The 22,864-nt window shown below is 43.6% G+C and overlaps 1 protein-coding gene across 1 annotated transcript in view; it reads left to right on the forward strand.

Annotated features, from left to right (window-relative positions):
* Positions 1-22,864, forward strand: part of tmem8b (transmembrane protein 8B) — a 337,935-nt gene that overhangs the window by 123,405 nt on the left and 191,666 nt on the right. Inside the window, exon 2 of the mRNA XM_045695455.1 lies at positions 1,280-1,487. The gene's annotated coding sequence lies outside the window, so the exon portion shown is untranslated. The remainder of the gene's footprint in view (positions 1-1,279; positions 1,488-22,864) is intronic.

The raw sequence follows: 22,864 nt of genomic DNA on the forward strand, positions 1-22,864 counted from the left end.
ATGGCTACCCAGACTATTTACACCCCCCTCCCCTTTTACGCTGCTGCTACTCTCTGTTATTATCTATGCATAGTCACTTTAATAACTCTACCTACATGGATATATTACCTCGGCATCGGTGCCCCCGCACACTGACTCTGTACCGGTACCCCCTGTATATAGCCTTTCTATTGGTATTTTACTGTTGCTCTTTAATTATTTGTTACTTTTATTTCCTATTTTTTTAGGTATTTTTCTTAAAACTTCATTGTTGGTCAAGGGCTTGTAAGTAAGCATTTCACTGTAAGGTCTTCTACACCTGTTATATTCGGCGCATGTGACAAATAAAATTAGATTTGTTTTGGAAATGTTCTTTTTTAATGAGTTTAAGTATAGCCAATTGGAATTTGTGGTCTGTATATTTTATCACCAGAGGCCTTTTAGGTTGGAGGATTTGTATTTTGTCATGTAGTTCATTCAATGTAATTTGAGAATTCAGTAGGTTCTGGAAGTCTTTAATAGTTGATTCTATGATCTCACTCTCACTCTCTTACTCTCGTTCTCTCTCTCACGCTCGCTCTCTCTCTTGCTCTCTCGCTCTCTCGCTCTCTCTTTCTCTCTCTCTCTCTCTCTTGCGCTCTCTTACTCTCACGCTCGCTCTCTCTCTTGCTCTCTCTTTTTTGCTCTCTTGCTCTCTCTCTCTCTCTCTCTTGCTCTCTCTTTTTTGCTCTCTTGCTCTCTCTCTCTCTCTCTTTTTTGCTCTCTTGCTCTCTCTCTCTCTCTCTCTTGCTCTCTCTTTTTTGCTCTCTTGCTCTCTCTCTCTCTCTCTCTTGCTCTCTCTTTTTTGCTCTCTTGCTCTCTCTCTCTCTCTCTCTCGCTCTCTCTCTCTCTCTCTCTCGCTGGCTCTCTCTCTCTCTCTCTCTCTCTCTCTCTCTCTCGCTGGCTCTCTCTCTCTCTCTCTCTCTCTCTCTCTCTCGCTGGCTCTCTCTCTCTCTCTCTCTCTCTCTCTCTCTCTCTCTCTCTCTCTCTCTCTCTCTCTCTCTCTCTCTCTCTCTCTCTCTAATTTATTCTCTAGTTGCTCCTCTGATTTATCATTTCTATAATGAGGAAATTGAAGCCCATAATTTCAACAGCTTGCAGGTTTTAGATCATACTAAATGATGAAAGCTCTCTGTCTTCCTGGGGAAGATAACTATCACTAAGTGTGTGTATTTGTGTCTACACTGTGTGTGATGACTAAAAAGCCTGTGTCCTTGTACTTTACGGCATTAACTAAAAGGTTGTTTGTTATTGTCTCTAGGTACTTCAGATCAGGAGCCCCTCCCGTCATCAACCCCCTCCACACGCGGTTCCCACAGGATACCATCGTCCCAGGGTCCTTTGCAGTCACTCTAACCTGGACTCTACCAAACCGCACCACAGGGGTGTTCAACGTGACCTCACCCCTCCCCGGGGACTGGTTCCTGGCTGCGCACCTGCCCAAGGATGAGGGAAAGATCTCTGTCAAGGTGAGTCTGTATGAATGGACATGCTGAGTCTTTCTGGATGATGGTCGGGCTGTTTTTCTCTGGCTGGAGAGGTTTTTTTTTTTCAGTCTGTGAACGTATAGCAACTATTTTAAACAGATACTGTGATAGGGTACACCCCGGCTTTGTACCTCTTGAGAAATGGAGGTTAGGTTTTGAGTTGCACTGTTTGGTGGATCCAATAGGGGGTCAGAGGGTGGGTGCATAGCTGCTAGTCAGATAGAGAGATGGACTGGATGGTGCATCTCCATCGGGATGAGATGCCTGCTTGCCATCCCTGATCAGATCACCAGCTAAAGCAAGGCAGAGCCGATGGGGCGTCCTGACAGTTAGCACAATGCTAACCCAATGCTCCCATGGAGTCTGTGGTCTTCTACCTCTGCTGTCATGGCAGTCTGTGGTCTTCTACCCCTGCTGTCAGGACAGTCTGTGGTCTTCTACCCCTGCTGTCAGGACAGTCTGTGGTCTTCTACCCCTGCTGTCAGTGCAGTCTGTGGTCTTCTACCCCTGCTGTCAGGGTGATTCTGCTCTGCTCTGGACACACACAGGAACATACTAGTTGTTGGCTGTTTGTCTCAGCAGTGACTGTTTAATTAGCAGTAGTCAAACAGGCTTTCAAAGTCATCATGTCAATTGCTAGTAGCTACTTCCCAACCTGCCTAGTCTGTCACACTCATGCCATGTCAGTACCTGTCCTCAAACTGGGCCAACTGCGGCTCTTCCCTGGGCTAACTGCGGCTCTTCCCTGTGGCTCAGTTGGTAGAGCATGGTGTTTGCAATGCCAGCATGGTGTGTGCAATGCCAGGGTTGTGGGTTTGATTCCCACGGGGGGGCCAGTACAAAAAATAAAAAAATAATGCATGAAATGTATGCATTCACTTCTGTAAGTTGCTCTGGATAAGAGCGTCTACTAAAATGCAAAACGCAATGGTATGTCCTGTCTGTCTGGAACCTCTGAACTGATGTGATGTGATGTGTGTGTGTGTATGTGATGTATGTGTGTGGTGTGATGTGTGTGATGTGTGTGATATTAATGCATGTTGTAGACTAAGCCAGGAAATGTTCTCCTTCAGCCTGGCTTTTCTGTGAGCAGACAGACACTGTAATGGAGATGTAGCATCCCCTGATGGCTGAGCCAAGATGGCCCTCTGACTAATGCTGCAGAGGCCCCCACTGCTCTTCAATAAGATGGCCCTCTGACTAACGCTGCAGAGGCCCCCACTGCTCTTCAATAAGATGGCCCTCTGACTAACGCTGCAGGGGCCCCCCCTGCTCTTCAATAAGATGGCCCTCTGACTAATGCTGCATGGGCCCCCACTGCTCTTCAATAAGATGGCCCTCTGACTCACGCTGCAGGGGCCCCCACTGCTCTTCAATAAGATGGCCCTCTGACTCACGCTGCAGAGGCCCCCACTGCTCTTCAATAAGATGGCCCTCTAACTAACGCTGCAGAGCCTTCAATCAGCAGAGCTGTGTTTGTGATATTTTAGGTACACCGTTCTCAGGCAGAGATGTTGCACTGCATGTGAGCTAGTCTCAATATTGAAATGTCACTGTAGAACAAAGAGGCTATAGGAGAGAGAGAGAGAAATGTGTTGTTGTTCCTTCGTTCTGTGGTTTTACGGTTGATTACCCAGCGCTCCGCTCTGCTGCAGGGTTTATTTACTAATTACATCTTAATTATTTTATTAGCACATGTCAGGTGGAACTTCTGAGGGCATACAGAGGAGATCAACACACATTCTGTTAACAGCAGATTAAACAGGGAACATTCATTGTTGTCTTTATGCGGTTTGACAGATGTTAACAGCACAGAAAAGTCATCTTGTACAAAAGAATACAATGTACAATATAGAACTTTACATTTAGCTGGTTGGTTGGTAAAGGATTAGACCATGGGTGGGGTTGGTTGGTAGAGGATTAAACCATGGGTGGGGTTGGTTGGTAGAGGATTAAACCATGGGTGGGGTTGGTTGGTAGAGGATTAAACCATGGGTGGAGTTGGTTGGTAAAGGATTAAACCATGGGTGGGGTTGGTTGGTAAAGGATTAAACCATGGATGGGGTGGTTGGTAAAGGATTAAACCATGGGTGGGGTTGGTTGGTAAAGGATTAAACCATGGGTGGGGTTGGTTGGTAGAGGATTAAACCATGGGTGGGGTTGGTTGGTAGAGGATTAAACCATGGGTGGGGTGGGTTGTTAAAGGATTAAACCATGGGTGGTGTTGGTTGGTAGAGGATTAAACCATGGGTGGGGTTGGTTGGTAGAGGATTAAACCATGGGTGGGGTTGGTTGGTAAAGGATTAAACCATGGGTGGGGTTGGTTGGTAAAGGATTAAACCATGGGTGGGGTTGGTTGGTAGAGGATTAAACCATGGGTGGGGTTGGTTGGTAAAGGATTAAACCATGGGTGGGGTTGGTTGGTAAAGGATTAAACCATGGGTGGGGTTGGTTGGTAGAGGATTAAACCATGGGTGGGGTTGGTTGGTAGAGGATTAAACCATGGGTGGGGTTGGTTGGTAGAGGATTAAACCATGGGTGGGGTTGGTTGGTAGAGGATTAAACCATGGGTGGGGTTGGTTGGTAAAGGATTAAACCATGGGTGGGGTTGGTTGGTAGAGGATTAAACCATGGGTGGGGTTGGTTGGTAAAGGATTAAACCATGGGTGGGGTTGGTTGGTAAAGGATTAAACCATGGGTGGGGTTGGCTGGTAGAGGATTAAACCATGGGTGGGGTTGGTTGGTAGAGGATTAAACCATGGGTGGGGTTGGTTGGTAGAGGATTAAACCATGGGTGGGGTTGGTTGGTAGAGGATTAAACCATGGGTGGGGTTGGTTGGTAAAGGATTAAACCATGGGTGGGGTTGGTTGGTAAAGGATTAAACCATGGGTGGGCTTGGTTGGTAGAGGATTAAACCATGGGTGGGGTTGGTTGGTAGAGGATTAAACCATGGGTGGTGTTGGTTGGTAGAGGATTAAACCATGGGTGGGGTTGGTTGGTAAAGGATTAAACCATGGGTGGGGTTGGTTGGTAAAGGATTAAACCATGGGTGGGGTTGGCTGGTAGAGGATTAAACCATGGGTGGGGTTGGTTGGTAGAGGATTAAACCATGGGTGGGGTTGGTTGGTAGAGGATTAAACCATGGGTGGGGTTGGTAGAGGATTAAACCATGGGTGGGGTTGGTTTATCTGCTGTAAGTAGATCTTATCTCATATAATAATCACAGCTTCGATCCACAGCTGACTTTAAATTGATTGTGTAGATAAATTAGACAAATCTCTCAATAGCAAGGCTATGCTCACTGAGTCTGTACATAGTCAAGGATTTTCTTCATTTTGGGTCAGTCACAGTTCGTGCTGAGCGATTAACCAAAATGTCTGTTATTTTTTGGTTTTAAACAACTGTAAAATTGACCGACGTAGGTTCAATTATTTGAATTCCATTTCGTTTTTTTTCCTTTTTCTGTGAGCTCGATGTGCAGTTTCTGTAGAGATAAATCAGATGAAGCCTGAACTGTGTGATGTATTAGGGAAATGTAGTTTCCAACATGGCAGTATTCTACATAGTTTTAGCGCAGAAAACGTGGCAATTAACTCCAATGACCATAATCCATTGCGTGCCTGCTTAAACTTGTCCGGTTTGTGCCGGAGCAAACATGGAGACTGAGAGAAGAGAGAACGTGAGATGGAGAGGGATAGAAAGCAGTTGCTTCCTGAGTCTAAAAATACTTGATCTAAGTGATTAATAATTGGTATTCAGCAGTCATAAAAGTATGCCTTATTTACTTTGAAGAAATACTAAAATAGTGATTTTGTCAGACAGCATATGTAGCAGTTCTATAGAGATGAGATGCTGACTTGGAATGAAATAGTAAAGTCATCAAATAATTTTTTATTTTTTATTAAAGTAAAGTATTGTGAATAAATGATGGTTAATTAGTGATCATCAGTAATGGTCTGTCACGTCCTGACCAGTAAAAGGGGTCATTTGTCATTGTAGTATGGTCAGGGCGTGGCAGGGGATGTTGTTTCTGTGTGTTTTGGGGTTTGTTTGTTTCCTGGGGATATGTTCTAGTTTTCATTTTCTATGTTCGTTTTTCTTTGTGTGGCCGAGTATGGTTTCCAATCAGAGGCAGGGGTCGTTAGTTGTCTCTGATTGGAAGCCATACTTAGGCAGCCTGTTTTTTCCCCGTGGGTTGTGGGTGGTTGTTTCCTGTATAGTCTGTGAACCTTACGGAACTGTCGATTGGTCGTTTTGCTAATTTTGTTTAAGTGTTCACTTTAAATAAATATAAAAAGATGAGCACTATACCTTCTGCGCTTTGGTCTGACTCCTACGACACTTATGACATGGTCAGTCACAACCATCATGGGACTTGTATTAAAGGTTTTATTCTGTGTTGTTACAGCATTCAAATAACATAATGCATTTAATGTCCCCCCCAATTTTTTTTAACCGAAATCGAAAACAGTGATTTAAAAAAAAAAAGAAACCGAACCGACCTTAAAAAGCACTAATTGCTCAGCACTAGTCACAGTGGTCAGGTATTGTGCCACTGTGTACTCTCTGTTTAGGGCCAATTTGTTAATTTATTTCCAGTGTGTCAAATAGTTACCTTTTTGCTTTCTCATAATGTGGTTGGGTCTAATTGTGTTGCTGTCCTTGGGCTCTGTGGGCTCTGTTTGTATTTACATTTACATTTACATTTAAGTCATTTAGCAGACGCTCTTATCCAGAGCGACTTACAAATTGGTACATTCACCTTATAATATCCAGTGGAACAACCACTTTACAATAGTGCATCTAAATCTTTTAAGGGGGGGGGGTTAGAAGGATTACTTTATCCTATCCCAGGTATTCCTTGAAGAGGTGGGGTTTCAGGTGTCTCCGGAAGGTGGTGATTGACTCCGCTGTCCTGGCGTCGTGAGGGAGCTTGTTCCACCATTGGGGTGCCAGAGCAGCGAGCAGTTTTGACTGGGCTGAGCGGGAACTGTGCTTCCTCAGAGGTAGGGAGGCGAGCAGGCCAGAGGTGGATGAACGGAGTGCCCTTGTTTGGGTGTAGGGCCTGATCAGAGCCTGAAGGTACGGAGGTGCCGTTCCCCTCACAGCTCCGTAGGCAAGCACCATGGTCTTGTAGCGGATGCGAGCTTCGACTGGAAGCCAGTGGAGAGAGCGGAGGAGCGGGGTGACGTGAGAGAACTTGGGAAGGTTGAACACCAGACGGGCTGCGGCGTTCTGGATGAGTTGTAGGGGTTTAATGGCACAGGCAGGGAGCCCAGCCAACAGCGAGTTGCAATAATCCAGACGGGAGATGACAAGTGCCTGGATTAGGACCTGCGCCGCTTCCTGTGTGAGGCAGGGTCGTACTCTGCGAATGTTGTAGAGCATGAACCTACATGAACAGAGCCCCAGGACCAGCTTGCTTAGGGGACTCTTCTCTAGCTCCATCTCTCTGTAGGTGAGGGCTTTGTGGTGGAATGTGTGGACATCACTTCCTTTTAGGTGGTTGTCTTTCAGTTCAAGCACGGCCAGGTTGAAGTTCCCTGTGGAGCAGATTTTTTTGTCCCAAATATGTGTTAGTGTGTATGTGTAGAGCCGAGTAAAAATGGTTATTGGTTTCCCTGACATCTGGACCTTTTCTGGAAAATCATAATTTTGGTCTTTTTGAGATTGATTGTCAGGGCCCAGGTCTGACAGCTGTTGCAGATGATCTAATTGTTGCTGTAACCTCTCTTTTGTTGGGGACAGCAGCACCAGGTCATCTGCATACAGGCATTTTATTTATGTGTCATTAACAGCATTGGTATTTATTATGGATCCCCATTAGTTCCTGCCAAGGCAGCAGCTACTCTTCCTGGGGTTTATTATGGATCCCCATTAGTTCCTGTCAAGGCAGCAGCTACTCTTCCTGGGGTTTATTATGGATCCCCATTAGTTCCTGCCAAGGCAGCAGCTACTCTTCCTGGGGTTTATTACGGATCCCCATTAGTTCCTGTCAAGGCAGCAGCTACTCTTCCTGGGGTTTATTACGGATCCCCATTAGTTCCTGTCAAGGCAGCAGCTACTCTTCCTGGGGTTTATTATGGATCCCCATTAGTTCCTGCCAAGGCAGCAGCTACTCTTCCTGGGGTTTATTAAGGATCCCCATCAGTTCTCTACTCCACCACTACCACATATCTACAATACAAAATCCACATGTACGTGTGTGTAGAGTGTGTGTTTTATCATGTGTATGTGTGTCTGTGTATGTGTGTGTCTCTTCACAGTCCCCGCTGTTCCATAAGATGTATTTTTACCTGCTTTTAAATCTGATTTTACTGCTGCATCAGTTACCTGATGTGGAATAGAGTTCCATGTAGTCATGGCTCTATGTAGTACTGTGCACCTCCCATAGTCTGTTCTGGACTTGGGGACTGTGAAGAGGCCTCTGGTGGCATGTCTTGTGGGGTATGCATGGGTGTCTGAGCTGTGTGCTAGTAATTTAAACAGACTTCTCCCCATCTTAGCTACTGTTGTATCAATATGTTTTGACCATGACAGTTTACAATCCAGGGTTACTCCAAGCAGTTTAGTGATCTCAAATTGCTCAATTTACACATTATTCATTACAAGATTTAGTGTAGTTTTAGGGTTTAGTGAATGATTTGTCCCAAATATAATGCTGTTATTTTTTTTTATTTTTTATTTAGGACTAACTTATTCCTTGCCACCCATTCTGAAACTAACTGCAGCTCTTTGTTAAGTGTTGCAGTCCTTTCAGTTGCTGTAGTAGCTGACGTGTATAGTGTTGAGTCATCCGCATACATAGACACACTGGCTTTACTCAGAGCCAGTGGCATGTCATTAGTAAAGATTGAAAAAAGTAATGGGCCTAGACAGCTGCCCTGGAGAATTCCTGATTCTACCTGGATTATGTTGGAGAGGCTTCCATTAAAGAACACCCTCTGTGTTAGACAGGTAACTCTTTATCCACAATATAGCAGGGGGTGTAAAGCCATAACATATACATTTTTCTAGCAGCAGACTATGATCGATAATGTCAAAAGCCACACTGAAGTTTCCCACAATCCCATGCATGTTGAATGCCCTTCCCTATAAGCATGCTGAAAGTCTGCTGTCAATTTGTTTACTGTAAAATAGCATTGTATCTGGTCAAACACAATTTTTCCAAAACTTTACTAAGGGTTGGTAACAGGTTGATTGGTCGGCTATTTGAGCCAGTAAAGAGAATGCTTTACTATTCGTGGGTAGCTGAATGACTTTTGAGGTTAGGGATGCAACGGTACACAGTATGTTGTCGAACTGTTCGGTACGCCCCCTATGGTTCAATACGCACACATGCCTGTCATTTTCCTATAATTCACTGTCGGAAACACTTCTAACATGATATGTCATTTACGTGGCCATCACCTGGACGCCTTGCAGGTGGAGCTGGAGCAAGGAGAGTCCACTCGTTAGCGAAAACACAGCAATCTCTCGCTGCTGCCTTCCAACAACAATATGCGACAAATTCAGAAAAACAAAGAAATAACGAAAGCAGTGGGAATATTCATAGCCAGAGATTTGCAGCCCTATTCGGTGGTTAAATCCTACTCAGGATTTCGTCACCTGATTATTTATTTTTTTACCGTGTTACAATGTCCCCTCCCGTACACATTTCAGCAGCAAAGTAATTGCCCAAACTCTATGAAACATCACAGAGAGAAATTGAAAAGGAATTGACACAGACACCCTATCTAGCTCTCTCCACTGACAGTTGGACCTCCAGAGAAACTCAAAGCTACCTCTCTGTGACGGTTCACTATGTACTGGAAGCTACCTCACTGTGACGGTTCACTATGTACTGGAAGCTGCCTCTCTGTGACGGTTCACTATGTACTGGAAGCTACCTCACTGTGACGGTTCACTATGTACTGGAAGCTACCTCACTGTGACGGTTCACTATGTACTGGAAGCTGCCTCTCTGTGACGGTTCACTACGTTCTGGAAGCTGCCTCACTGTGATGGTTCACTATGTACTGGAAGCTGCCTCACTGTGACGGTTCACTATGTAAAGGAATAGGTAGCTGACTATGTACTGGAAGCTACCTCTCTGTGACGGTTCACTATGTACTGGAAGCTGCCTCACTGTGACGGTTCACTATGTTCTGGAAGCTACCTCACTGTGACGGTTCACTATGTACTGGAAGCTGCCTCTCTGTGACGGTTCACTATGTACTGGAAGCTGCCTCTCTGTGACGGTTCACTACGTTCTGGAAGCTGCCTCACTGTAACGGTTCACTATGTACTGGAAGCTGCCTCTCTGTGACGGTTCACTATGTACTGGAAGCTACCTCACTGTGACGGTTCACTAATGTACTGGAAGCTACCTCACTGTGACGGTTCACTATGTTCTGGAAGCTGCCTCACTGTGACGGTTCACTATGTACTGGAAGCTGCCTCACTGTGACGGTTCACTATGTACTGGAAGCTGCCTCTCTGTGACGGTTCACTATGTACTGGAAGCTGTCTCACTGTGACGGTTCACTATGTACTGGAAGCTACCTCACTGTGACGGTTCACTATGTACTGGAAGCTACCTCACTGTGACAGTTCACTATGTACTGGAAGCTACCTCACTGTGACGGTTCACTATGTACTGGAGTGGGAGATAAGAGCTACAGGTTGCAGAAACTCGTTCCGTGTATGTGAGTCATACAAGGGCACACTTAGCCCTAGAATTAATGAATGCTGTGACTGAGTGGAAGCTAGAGAGACCAAATATCACAATCCCAGCCACTACAGATAGCGTACAAAACATTGTAAATGCCATCCGTGAAGCTGATGGGTTTGGGCCCCATATTGGATGTTTTTTTTTGTTGCATACATTCTGAACCAAGCTACCAAGAGGGCAGTCTCTCTCCAGGCAGTGTCCCGCCTCCTGGGGAAGGTCAGAAAAGTGGTGAGTTTTTTTTTCTTCTTCACAAAAGCACCACCGCTCACCACGTTTTGACAGTCAAGCAAGAGATGCTAGATACACCAAAACACAAATGAATCCATGATGTCACAACCCAGTCGGAACACCGTACAGGACATGCTGGAACGTTACGTGGAACAGCAACCGGCCGTCTACTCTGCTGTATTGGACAAGGCTGTGAAGAAGTCGGTCAAAGACATAGCCGTTCTGACTGACAGTGAACTGAAGCTGGCAGAAGAACTCATTGAGCTACTCAACCCCCCCTGAGAACTCTCATGAGCAGTGAAACAAGTCCCCACCTCATCAATCATTTTCCCTCTAAAGACAATGATTCTCAAATCCATGGCACCAGGTCCTGAGGACAGTACAACCATCAGGGAGGCCATGGCAGCCATCACTCAGGACTTGGAGAGAAGATACACAGACCCAGATCTTCTAGACTACCTTCACAGAGCTACAGCACCTTGATCCAAGTCTACACGGATCAAATAAATTGTGAAGCGTGAACATCAGGTATTTAATCTATTTTTAAATCATTTTTCATGATATTGTTTTTTTTATTGTTTTTATCACGTGCGTTAAAATGTGATGAGATATATATATTTTTTTTAAATGAGAAATGTGTCACTTACACTTAATAATAATAATAATATGTTTGCTATTATTCTTGCCGTTTTAAGCAGTGCAAACAGGGCCATCCACAAAGGAAGAAAATCCATCCGCATTATACATGGCAGAGTTATTTGGGGAGCTTTTCAAAGCAGAGGAGCAGACCAAACCCCTTTTCCAAAATGATTGAGGAGGAGGTCACCTCATACAAGGCAGCAGATTGTAATCATGTGGAGACTGATCCTTTTGTGTGGTGGAGAAAAGAAAAAAAAAATGTCAAAGTTCCCCCGTGTTGCAAAGCTTTCACAACAGTGCCTCAGTGTCCCGGGAAGCTCTGTTGCAAGTGAGAGTGTTCTCCACCGCACGGGACATTGTCAGTGCAAGCCGTTCTCATCTTGCTTCAGAGAATGTTGACATGCTTATCTTTTCACAGAAGAACCTCAACATAAAGGAATGGATATCTCATATAACTTTATGTTGCACTTCATGTTATTTTTACATTGAATATTGCCTATACAAGTATATAAACCGTTTTTTTTTAATAGAGAAGGCAATAGCTAAGAAGCACTTTTCATTTTAATGTTTTTCTCCCCTTGATTTCATACAGTAGAGACAGAAACCAGGCCTAGTCAGTCATGCTGCCATTTTTTTGAATGGAAAGTTGTATTTGTCTTTAGGCAAAATAAAGAGTTCATTGTTTAAAGGGTGATGTGTTTTTGTTTTTCTTAAATATAAAGATAGCAAAACCATACGGTTACCGTGGCCCACTGTACCATGATACCTACTGAACCGTGGCCCACTGTACCATGATACCTACTGAACCGTGGTCCACAAACCGTGATACCTACTGAACCGTGGCCCACTGTACCATGATACCTACTGAACTGTGGCCCACTGTACCATGATACCTACTGAACCGTGGCCCACTGTACCATGATACCTACTGAACCGTGGCCCACAAACCGTGATGCATACTGAACCGTGGCCCACTGTATCATGATGCATACTGAACTGTGGCCCACTGTACCGTCATACCTACTGAACCGTGGGCCCACAAACCGTGATACCTACTGGACCGTGGCCCACAAACCGTGATACATACTGAACCGTGGGCCATGGTACCGTGATGCATACTGAACCGTGGTCCACAAACCATGATACCTACTGAACCGTGGTCCACAAACCGTGATACCTACTGAACCGTGGCCCACTGTACCATGATACCTACTGAACCGTGGCCCACTGTATCATGATGCATACTGAACCGTGGTCCACAAACCGTGATGCCTACTGAACCGTGGGCCACAAACCGTGATACCTACTGAACCGTGGGCCCACAAACCGTGATACCTACTGAACCGTGGGCCACAAACCATGATACATACTGAACCGTGGGCCACAAACCGTGATACCTACTGAACCTTGGCCCACCAACCGTGATACATACTGAACCGTGGTCCACAAACCGTGATACCTACTGATCCATGGCCCACTGTACCGTGATACCTACTGAACCGTGGCCCACTGTATCGTGATGCATACTGAACCGTGGTACACAAACCGTGATGAATAACGAACCGTGGCCCACAAACCGTGATGCATACTGAACCGTGGCCCACAAACCGTGATACCTACTGAACCGTGGTCCACAAACCGTGATGCATACTGAACCGTGGCCCACTGTATCGTGATGCATACTGAACCGTGGCCCACTGTATCGTGATGCATACTGAACCGTGGCCCACTGTACCGTGATACCTACTGAACCGTGGGCCCACAAACCGTGATACCTACTGAACCGTGGGCCATAGTATCGTGATACCTACTGAACCGTGGCCCACAAACCGTGATACCTACTGAACCGTGGCCCACAAACCGTGATACATACTGAACCGTGGGCCATGGTACCGTGATACCTACCGAACCGTGGGCCACACACCGTGATACCTACTGAACCGTGGGCCACAAACCGTGATACCTACTGAACCATGGGCCCACTGTACCGTGATACATACTGAACTTTGGCCCACAAACCGTGATACCTACTGAACCGTGGCCCACAAACCGTGATACCTACTGAACCGTGGCCCACTCTTCCGTGATACATACTGAACTGTGGCCCACTGTACCGTGATACCTACTGAACCGTGGCCGACAAACCGTGATACCTACTGAACCGTGGCCCACAAACCGTGATACCTACTGAACCATTGGCCCACAAACCGTGATACCTACTGAACCGTGGCCCACAAACCGTGATACAAACTGAACCGTGGGCCACAAAACAGTGATACATACTGAACTGTTGGCCACAAACCGTGATGCATACTGAACCATGGCCCACAAACCGTGATACCTACTGAACCGTGACCCACAAACAGTGATACCTACTGAACTGTGGCCCACTGTACCATGATACCTACTGAACCATGGGCCATGGTACCGTGATACATACTGAACCGTGGCCCACAAACTGTGATACCTACTGAACCGTGGGCCCACAAACCGTGATACCTACTGAACCGTGGCCCACTGTACCGTGATACCTACTGAACCGTGGGCCATAGTATCGTGATACCTACTGAACCGTGGGCCACAAACCGTGATACCTACTGAACCGTGGGCCATAGTATCGTGATACATACTGAACCGTGGGCCACAAACCGTGATACCTACTGAACCGTGGCCCACAGCTGTGATACATACTGAACCGTGGCCCACTGTACCGTGATACCTACTGAACCGTGGCCCACAAGCCGTGATACCTACTGAACCGTGGGCCCACTGTACCGTGATACCTACTGAACCGTGGCCCACAAACCGTGATACCTACTGAACCGTGGCCCACAAGCCGTGATACATACTGAACCGTGGCCCACTGTACCGTGATACCTACTGAACCGTGGGCCCACTGTACCGTGAAACATACTGAACCGTGGCCCACTGTACCATTCGTTGCATACCTAGAGGTTACACCGTTTCTTGTAGGCTTAGATTGTAGATATGATAAATAGTGGCAATATTGTCCTCAGTAATTTTCCATCCAAGTTGTCAGACCAAGGTGGCTTGTCATTTTTGACAGAGAAAAATTGTGTTCACCTCTTCCACACTCACTTTACAGATTTCAGAATGTCAATGCTTGTCTTTCATAATTTGGTCAGTTATACTTGGATGTGTAGGGTTGGCATTTGTTGCTGGCATGTCATGCCTAAATTTGCTATTCTTGCCAATGAAAAAATCATTAAAGAATTTTATTTTTTAGTATTATTTTTTTAATTTTTTTATTAAATTTAGATTTTTTATTTTATTTAATTGTTTTCTTTTTATTAACAAATATCAACAAACAAGAGAGGAATAGTCACATGCAAACAAGCATACATACAAACTATTTACCTTGCCAGGAATCCTAAGCAAATAAATCATATTCATTAATAATACAAGTTTTAATTGCCTTTTTGTTTTTCATTTTAGTTAAAGTCATTTATAAAGTGAAAAAAGTTAGGTTTTGAATTAGACCATTTGCATTTGTGAATATGAAATTGAGCTAATATCATTAGCAGTTTAATTAAATATACTACATTTTTATCAATGTCAGAATTTCTGAAATAAATCATTATATCAAAACCATTAAATTGTACAACCGGTCCTATTTATTTTGTAAATAAATTCTTTATGTCAATCCCAAAAATTCTACTATAAATACAGGTAAAAAACAAATGCAAAATGGTCACCTCCTCCATTCCACAGAAATCACATTTATAGTCAATATTCAGCTTGAATCTTTCCAAAACATGTTTCACAGGATAAATTCTATGTAACATTTTAAATGAAACTTCCTTTACCTTGTTACTGATACAATATTTGTTAGCAATTTTCCATGCTTTCCCCCATTTGTATATCACCATAGATATTTGACCAAAATAATCTTTCTGAGGGAATTATAGTATCACAAACAATATTCCTAATCTGTTTATTACTACATTTATCTTTGATGTTAATATTGCCAATGAATATATTTTCATGTAAATCTATGTTACTTACGTCAACCACAGAGGAATTTAAAAGAGATACAACCTCCCTTGAAATCGCATCAAAAACAATTGCATATTCTTTCAGGGTTATTTTGAATTTTAAACTTATCAAGAAATTCCCCATATGAGAGTAGATATCCATCCTCATTCAGTAACTGACCAACCAAAATAATTTTATTCTCAAACCAGTCACAATTTTTAAATCGTATATCTTTGCTGTTCCATTGAAAGTATCTCTGAGGGGAAAAATTGTGTTTATACGCTAAGCTAAAATTGTCTGCTTATGGAATTTGGCCAATTTTACTGGAATTTTATCAACATCAAAATGGCATCGAAGCAAAAATTCTAAACCACCAAGAGAGTCAAATAAATACTTAGGGAAGACATTCCAAATACTGTTCTGGTTCTTAACATACTTCAGAATCCAATTTATTTTAAAAGTATTATTTAGAGTATTGAAATCTAAAACCTCAAGACCTCCTTGTTCTTGGGTATTAGTGAGAATATCTTTCCGTAGATAGTGAGGCTTGTTCCTCCAAATAAAAGTATAAAGAATCTTATCTAAGTCCTTTACAATTTTAGGGGATAATTCAAGCGATAACGAGACATAAACCGATCTGGATAACCCTTCATCTTTGGCCAATAAAACCCGACCGTATAACAAAATATCTCTCAGCAACCAGAGGTTCAATTTCTTCTTTGTTTTCTCAATAATGGGGTTAAAGTTCAATTCACTCCTTTGTTTTTCATCCTTGCGTATAATATTTCCAAGATAAGTTACCTTATCTTTAATTGGGATACCATATACTTCCTGTAAAACACTGTCCTTGAGTGGAAATAAGACTGACTTATTGATATTAATTTTCAAACCCGAAACTAAGGAAAAGTCTTCAATACAGGAAACTGCTTTAGAAACCTCATTCATGTCTCTTAAAAATATGGTGGTATCATCAGCCAGTTGACATAGTTTAAATTCCTTGCCAAGTGCTGAAACACCTTGACAATTCCCTTTCTTGATATGAAGAGCCATAATTTGAGTAACCAATAGAAATAAAAATGGACTAATTGGGCAGCCCTGCCTAATGCCACGGCCAATATCAAATCTTTGGGGTGTCCCATGAGCTAATTTTACAGAGCTAGTACAACCACTATATAAAGTTTGGACTGCTTTAAAAAAAAAGTCACCAAACCCCAAAAAACATATTGCTTTGAACATAAACTCATGTTCTACAGTATCAAAAGCTTTATAAAAATCAACAAACATAAGAAAACTATTGTAAAGGATGAGGTCATTATAGTCAATCATATCTAAGATCAACCTAATGTTATTACTAATGTAATAAAACCAGATTGTTCTTCATCAATTATATGATGCAAGCCTTGTTTCAACCTCTTAGCAAATACAAGGGCAAACAAGGGCAAACCATTTCCCATCATTATTCAACAGGCTAATGGATCTCCAGTTGTCTATATAAAGACTATCCTTATTAAGTTTGGGAATCAAAGTAATTACACCTTGCTTTACGGAAGCCGGTAACTCCCCTTTTTTATTGATTCTTGGAACAAGAATGAAAGGAATCAATTTATCATTGCATGCTTTATAAAACTCACTTATTAAATCATCATTTCCAGGGGATCTATTGTCCTTAAGGCTTTTAATACAGTCTTTTATCTCAATTTCAGATATCTCATCATCACAAAAATCCCTGAAATCATTATCTATCTTCTTAGCAATGTTTGCTACATTGTCTAAGAAAAGATCCATATTGGAAGTTGACCCGGGCTGATGTATACAGATTCTGATAAAACTGGGCAACATGCTGGGAGATTTCATTTGGATTTTCATTGGGAGTATTATTGATCATTGATTTAAATATGGAAGTCTTTTCGCCTGCCCTTTTTTCTAAATTAAAGAAATATTTGGTATTTTTCTCTCCCTCTTCCATCCATTTTTGTCTTGATCTTACAAACGCTCCCCGGGCCATTTCCTCGTAAATACAGTCTAACCTCATTTGTAATGATGAGTAATAATAGTGATAGTTCATTTTTTTTGTATAATCCATTATTCCCTTTATGATGTCATATTCTTTCTCTCTCTTGGCACGAGCAATTTCTTTCCCCATTGAAATATCCAAAAGCCTTATATCAAATTCCATTAGCTCCCAGTAATTTCCAAAAGTATTCAAGTATTCTGTTAAAATCGATGGTTCAATCGAGACTGTATCTACCTTGTTAGCCATATCTTCAGATATCAGCCAGAAATCAACACCGGATTGTATAGATAAATCTTTGGTATTCCATGTAAACATAATCTTATCTCGGTTCTTATGTCTCCAAATATCTAGAACACCTAACCTTAGACATATATTGCTTATCTCACAAACAGAATGTCTATCCTTAGGAGGCCATCTATCTAGATTATCATATAAAACTGTATTAAAATCTCCACCCCATATTACTTTGATAAATGGAAATTTAGACATAATTTGACTTATTTTCCTCTCAATGTCTCTAAATAAAATACAGTTACTTGATTGAATCATTCTACACCGGCTCCAATGCTCGTCGAATGTGGCAGGGCTTGTAGACTATTACAGACTACAAAGGGAAGCACCGCCGTGAGCTTCCCAGTAACACAAGTGACACAAGCCTACCAGATGAGCTAAATTACTTCTATGCTCGCTTCGAGGCAAGTAACACTGAGACATGCATGAGATCATCAGCTGTTCCAGACGACTGTGTGATCACGCTCTCTGTAGCTGATGTGAGTAAGACCTTTAAACAGGTCAACATTCACAAGGTCGCAGGGCCAGACGGATTACCAGGACGTGCACTCCGAGCATGCGCTGAACAACTGGCAAGTGTCTTCACTGTCATTTTCAACCTCTCCCTGTCTGAGTCTGTAATACCAACATGTTTCAAGCAGACCACCATAGTCCCTGTACCCAAGAACACTAAGGTAACCTGACTGCTGACCCGTAGCACTCATGTCTGTAGCCATGAAGTGCTTTATCCCAGAAACCCACTCCAATTTGCACTCAGCCCCAGCAGATTCACAGATGATGCAATCTCTATTGCACTCCACACTGCCCTTTCACACCTGGGCAAAAGGAACACCTATGTGAGAATGCTATTCATTGACTAGAACTCAGCGTTCAACACCATAGTGCCCTCAAAGCTCATCACTAAGCTAAAGAACCTGGGACTAAACACCTCCCTCTGCAACTGGATCCTGGACTTCCTGATGGGCCGCCCCCCAGGTGGTAAGGGTAGGTAACAACACATCCGCCACGCTGATCCTCAACACGGGGGCCCCTCGGTGGTACGTGCTCAGTCCCCTCCTGTACTCCATGTTCACTCATGACTGCATGGCCAGGCAAGACTCCAACACCATCATTAGGTTTGCCGATGACACAACAGTGGTTGGCCTGATCACCAACAACGATGAGACAACCTATGGGGAGGAGGTCAGAGCCCTGCCCGTGTGATGCAAAGGACAACAACCTCTCGCTCAACGTGATCAAGACAAAAGAGATGATTGTGGACTACAGGAAAAGGAGGACCGAGCATGCCCCCATTCTCATCGAAGGGGTTGTAGTGGAGTAGGTTGAGAGCTTCAAGTTCCTCGGCATCCACATCACCAACAAACTAACTAACATGGTCCAAGCACACCAAGACAGTCGTGAAGAGGGCACGACAAAACCTATTCCCCATCAGGAGACTAAAACGATTTGGCATGGTCCTCAGATCCGCAAAAGGTTTACAGCTGCACCATCGAGAGCATCCTGACCGGTTGCATCACTGCCTCGTACGGCCCAGTACATCACTAGAGCCAAGCTTCCTGCCATCCAGGACCTCTACACCAGGTGGTGCCAGAGGACTCGACTCTCTTCTCTGTATACGTCAATGATGTCACTCTCGCTGCTGGTGAGTCTCTGATCCATCTCTAAATCTACGCAGACGACACCATTCTGTATACCTCTGGCCCTTCTTTGGACACTGTGTTAACTAACCTCCAGAAGAGCTTCAATGCCATACAACTCTCCTTCCGTGGCCTCCAACTGCTCTCTTAAATGCAAGTAAAACTAAATGCATGCTCTTCAACCGATCACTGCCCGCACCCGCCCGCCCGCCTAGCATCACTACTCTGGACGGTTCTGACTTAGATTATATGGACAACTACAAATACCTAGGTGTCTGGCTAGACTGTAAACTCTCCTTCCAGACTCACATTAAGCATCTCCAATCCAAAATGAAATCTAGAATCGGCTTCCTATTTCGCAACAAAGCATCCTTCACTCATGCTGCCAAACATACCCTCGTAAAACTGACCATCCTACTGATCCTCGACTTCGGCGATGTCATCTATAAAATAGCCTCCAACACCCTACTCAACAAATTGGATGCAGTCTATCACAGTGCCATCCGTTTTGTCACCAAAGCCCCATATATTACCCACCACTGCGACCTGTACGCTCTCGTTGGCTGGCCCTCGCTTCATACTCGTCGCCAAACCCATTGCCTCCTGGTCATCAACAAGTCTGCATTGCACTTATCGTAAGAGTAGGGGTGTTAACCCCGGTTTCCTGGCTAAATTCCCAATCTGGCCCTCATACCATCACGCCCACCTAATCATCCCCAGCTTACAATTGGCTCATTCATCCCCCTCCTCTCCCCTGAAACTATTCCCCAGGTCGTTGCTGTAAATGAGAATGTGTTCTCAGTCAAATTACCTGGTAAAATAACGGTAAAATAAAATAAAAATATAAATAAAAAGTATCTTCTTGGTTAAGCCCCGCCTTATCTCAGCTCGCTGGTCACCATAGCAGCACCCACCCATAGCACGCGCTCCAGCAGGTATATCTCACTGGTCATCCCCAAAGCCAATTCCTCGTTTGGCCGCCTCTCCTTCCAGTTCTCTGCTGCCAATGACTCGAACAAACTACAAAAATCTCTGAAACTGGAAACACTTATCTCCCGCACCAGCTTTAAGCACCAGCTGTCAGAGCAGCTCACACATCACTGCACCTGTACATAGCCCATCTGTAAACATCCCATCCAACTGCCTCATCCCCATACTGTATTTATTTATTTATCTTGCTCCTTTGCACCCCAGTATCTCTACTTGTACATTAATCTTCTGCACATCTACCATTCCAGTGTCTAATTGTTTTATTGTAATTACTTCGCCACCATGGCCTTTTTATTTTTATTGCCTTACCTTCCTTATCTCACCTCATTTGCACACACTGTATATAGATTTTTATTTTTTTCTACTGTATTATTGACTGTATGTTTGTTTATTCCATGTGTAACTCTATGTTGTTGTACGTGTCAAACTGCTGTGGCTCAGTTGGTAGAGCATGGTGTGTGCAATGCCAGGGTTGTGGGTTCGATTCCCACGGGGGACCAGAATGGAGAAAAAAGAAATGTATGCATTCACTGCTGTAAGTCGCTCTGGATAGGAGCGTCTGCTAAATGACTAAAATGTGAAATGTCTTTATCTTGGCCAGGTTGTAATTGTAAAGGTTAAATAAAAGTGAAATAAAAAAAAATGTAATAAAAAGGCCCTAAAAATTGTCAGACTCCAGCCACCCAAGTCATAGACTGTTCTCTCGATTACCGTGCGGAACCGGAGTGCCAAGTCTAGGTCCAAGAGGAAACAGCTTTTACCCCCAAGCCAAGACTCCTGAACAGCTAATCAAATGACTTCCCAGACTATTTGCATTGCCCCCTCCCCCCCTCTTCTACGCTACTCACTGTGACTATGCATAGTCACTTTACTAAGTCTACCTACATATTACCTCAATTACCTCAACACCGGTGCCCCCGCACATTGACTCTGTACCGGTACCCCCTGTATATAGCCTCCACATTGGCTCTGTACCGGTACCCCCTGTATATAGCCTCCACATTGACTCTGTACCGGTACCCCCTGTATATAGCCTCCACATTGACTCTGTACCGGTACCCCCTGTATATAGCCTCCACATTGACTCTGTACCGGTACCCCCTGTATATAGCCTCCACATTGACTCTGTACCGTAACACCCTGTATATAGCCCCACTATTGTTATTTACTGCTGCTGTTTAATTATTTGTTATTCTTATCTATTACTTTTATTAGGTATTTTCTTAAAACTGCATTGTTGGTTAAGCTTGTAAGTAAGCATTTCACTGTGAGGTCTACACCTGTTGTATTCAGCATTTCACTGTGAGGTCTACACCTGTTGTATTCAGCATTTCACTGTTGTATTCGGTGTATGTGACTAATACAATTTGTTTAATTTGATATTGACCCCACGCACAGTGAGGATGATGGTTCGAGTGGCCAAAAAATCTCCAAGGATCACAGCTGGAGAACTGCAGACGTTAGTTGGGTCTTGGGGTCAGAAAGTCTCCAAAACTACGATCAGACGCCACCAACATAACCACAAGTTGTTTGGGAGAGTTGCCATATAATATACGGCAGTCCCTGCCGTTGAAAAACATCCCCACAGCATGATGTTGCCACCACCATGCTTCACCGTAGGGATGGTGCCAGGTTTCCTCCAGATGTGAAGCTTCTTGGTTTCATTAGACCAGAAAGTCTTGTTTCTCATGGTCTGAGAGTTCATTAGGTGCCTTTTGGCAAACTCCAAGCGGGCTGTCATGTGCCTTTTACTGAGGAATGGCTTCTGTCTGGCCACTCTACCATAAAGGCCTGATTGGTGGAGTGCTGCAGAGATGGTTGTCCTTCTGGAAGGTTCTCCCATCTCCACAGAGGAACTCTAGAGCTCTGTTAGAGTGATCCTCGTGTACTTGGTCACCTCCCATTCCTTCGACCTCATGGCTTGGTTTTTTTCTCTGACATGCACTGTCAACTGTGGCTTCAACAGTAGGACTCCAATCAAGTTGTAGAACCATCTCAAGGATGATCAATGGAAGCAGGATGCACTTGAGCTCAATTTCGAGTCTCATTGGACCACAGAGTGAAGGAAAAGCAGCCAACAAGTGCTCAGCATTTGTGAGAACTCCTTCAAGACTGTTGGGAAAGCATTCCAGGTGAAGTTGGTTGAGAGAATGCCAAGAGTGTGCAAAGCTGTCATCAATGAAATGTGTGGTTACTTTGAAGAATCTCAAATATAACATATATTTTGATTTGCTTAACACGTTTTTGGTTACTACATGATTCCATATGTGTTATTTCATAGTTTTGACATCTTCACTATTATTCTTCAATTTAGAAAATAGTTAAAATAAAGACAAACCCTTGAATGAGTAGGTGTGTCAAAACTTTTGACTGGTACTGTATTTGAAACCATTCCACTGATTCCGCTTCAGTCATTCTCACAAGCCTGTTCTCCCCAATTAAGGTGCCACTAACCTTCTGTGATTTCTAGTATACATTGACAGATACAAGGGCAGAACGGGTGGATGATTGGCGAGTGTGCTTCTAATGAAGTTGATCCGGTTGGTACTTATAGCATTACACCAGACCATAATCTTTTGAATATTGGCCAATAGTAAAGCAGTACATTTGGAAGTGCCAATCCTCCATCTTGTCTCCTTCTTTCTACCTATCCTAGGTGATAAAATACCCGATGAGCCTATCTAACCTGGTAAAAAAGGATTTCAGCAGAAAGATCGGAAGACATTGAAAAAGGTATAGAAATTTTCATTTTAACAGATTGGATTCTGCCAGCTAAGGAGAGAGGCAGAATATCCCAGCGCTGTAAGTCTGCTTTAACTCGTGTGACTAAACTTGCAAAGATAGTTTTAT

This window comes from Salmo salar, chromosome ssa15, assembly GCF_905237065.1.
Source record: "Salmo salar chromosome ssa15, Ssal_v3.1, whole genome shotgun sequence".
Classification (NCBI taxonomy): Eukaryota; Metazoa; Chordata; class Actinopteri; order Salmoniformes; family Salmonidae; genus Salmo; species Salmo salar.